The sequence below is a fragment of the Tachysurus vachellii genome, chromosome 14, assembly GCF_030014155.1.
Source record: "Tachysurus vachellii isolate PV-2020 chromosome 14, HZAU_Pvac_v1, whole genome shotgun sequence".
NCBI lineage: Eukaryota > Metazoa > Chordata > Actinopteri > Siluriformes > Bagridae > Tachysurus > Tachysurus vachellii.
The window spans coordinates 8,259,563-8,261,815 of record NC_083473.1 but is presented as its reverse complement, the minus strand read 5'-3'; the positions used below and the strand labels follow the sequence as shown (position 1 = coordinate 8,261,815).

Genomic DNA, 2,253 nt, shown 5'->3' with positions numbered 1-2,253 from the left:
AAAACTTTTAACCAATATGTTTGTTTAGTAATTGATCATCGGTTCAATTAGTGTATTTTCTGCTTTTACGGAGGAAAGTGACATCATTAATTGGTTAAAGAAAGAGTGGGTGTGGTTTTTATTTAATAAGACGCAGAGTAGTGAAGAAAAAGTTGGGAGTCTGTTGATGTTTGTCTTGTGAGAAACGAGGTTCTTATTTTGAGACAGAAGGATGAATTTTTAGTTGCTAACACAGCAAATTATTTGAGCTTCTTTATTTTCTTGCAAGTGCTTGCTTTGCTTTTTCTGTAATTTTTCTCTGGGTGAGAGTTTAATTGATTTTAATTGATTCCTGCTGAACTTAATTTATGTGTTTTATTTTGCTGTTGTTTTTTATTAATTGGGTACAAAGTACTTCATCAATATTCTTTTATTTATTTATTAAGTGTGTTTAAATATACATTGGTTTTGTTATTCTTTCTTGGTATTTTTTTGGAAATAAATTTTGGTAATTGTTATTCACTTGTCATGAGTTGATTATAGTTTAGCATATTGTAATATTATTTAATTATTTTATTCGGGGGAAACACACTCTAAAAAACGATTCGTTGGCTGAACAACCATTACTTTTAAAAATAAATAAACTAAACACAAATAACAAAGTAATTTTAACTTTCCAACCTCTACTTAGCATATATAGTGAGTGTCTGTAACATAAATATATAAGTTACAAGGTGAACCTAAATGTATGCATAAATATAATGAAAAAACATAAGTCACGTCAACTAGTATTAAAATTGCATCAAAACTAAGTAATTATAACATAATATTTTAAGTTTGACTGTGAGCCACGTGATATGCAAATCTGGAAAAAACTGGAGCCATTTTGTGACGCACATGTGAAGACGGTGGAAAGAGGTAAGCTTAACTTTCAATAAACTAAGCAAAATATTCGATTTTGAGGTTTTGAAATTAATAAACACTTGTTTGTAGTGTTAGATGAAGATATTTTCTGAAACGCAAAGAGACGAAGACGCTGAAAAGAGGTAAGATTTGTCGTTTTAACGTACATTCGTTTATTTGTGTTTGTGTTTGCGTTTGTGGTCAAGAAAGAAACTTTTTTAAATTGAATTTCTGAATTGCTACGAATTTAGCTTCAACAATTAGAAACGTGTTACTTGAATACTTATGAAAGTCCAGTTTGTACAAGTAAGTTATTGTATGAAAGGAGGAACGAGTGTGCACGCGATTGTCCGCCTAAAAGCAGTGTGCCTCCATCGAATGAATGTTCTAGTGGTTAATTTGTTTATTTCAGAGGTATATGACCATGCATCGCGTTGGCATGTTTGCATTAAGATAAGGGCGAATTCTGACGAATCTGTTCCCGCCCTGCTCCGTGTAACGCTTTGCAGTTCTTTGTTCAATTACCACCTTGGCTTGAAACTTAACTTTTCTTATAATAATGAGAAACTTCTACGCATGCGTAAATGCGGAGCAGAAGGGCGTGACACGCTTCCGACATCCGCTGGTCTCAGCATAGCACATTATGCAAAAACGTGATCTATTAATATCTTTAAATAACAGTATTGATAAATTACCAGTATATGAGTATTTTGCCAAAAAAAGGTGATGCGTCATTAGTATATACAATCTTTTACTGAAAAGGTCTATGCTAGTAAGACTCTGCAATGTCTTGCCTATTCATACTAAATATAAAACTTTTTTCTCTTTCTAGCTCAGAGCAAGAAAGTGTTGCAAAGGGGGCAGCATCAAGGAAGTGTCCTGTTTGTTTTTTTTGTTCAAAATTTGTTAATTTGACACATTTGTTGTACATTCATGATGTGTGGTTTTAGGCTTCACCATTGTATTGCAGCCTGTTTCAAAAAATAAAGTGAAATGCTTTATTTTGTGTGATTTGCATGTGTAATTTATTTTAGTGAAGTGACATGGTGACCCATACTAGGAATTTGTGCTCTGCGTTTAACCCATTCAAGCAGCAGTGCAGTACGCAGACCAATAGCTGATGATCTAAAATAACTTAAAATTTTACATTGGTTCAACTCAATTAATTATCTTTTTTTAACATAAATGAGCTTAAATTTTAAGTTAACTTAACTTGCAGTTACTTAGCAGATTCTACCATGTTACTTATATTTTTAAGTAAACAATGTTGAGTGTACCCAAAAATTTAAGTACATATAACAACAGTTTTCTTGTTAATTTTAAGTAATTTTTTTCCAAGTTGGGTTTACTTAAAAAGTGTGATGCAAAAAT

General features: G+C 31.8%; 1 long non-coding RNA gene across 1 annotated transcript; it reads left to right on the top strand.

Moving 5' to 3' along the window:
• The first annotated feature begins 711 nt into the window (after positions 1-711).
• Positions 712-1,883, top strand: LOC132857126 (uncharacterized). The gene is made up of 2 exons (XR_009649487.1): positions 712-1,025; positions 1,715-1,883. It is a non-coding gene; the product is annotated as an uncharacterized LOC132857126 (long non-coding RNA).
• Positions 1,884-2,253: the final 370 nt, after the last annotated feature.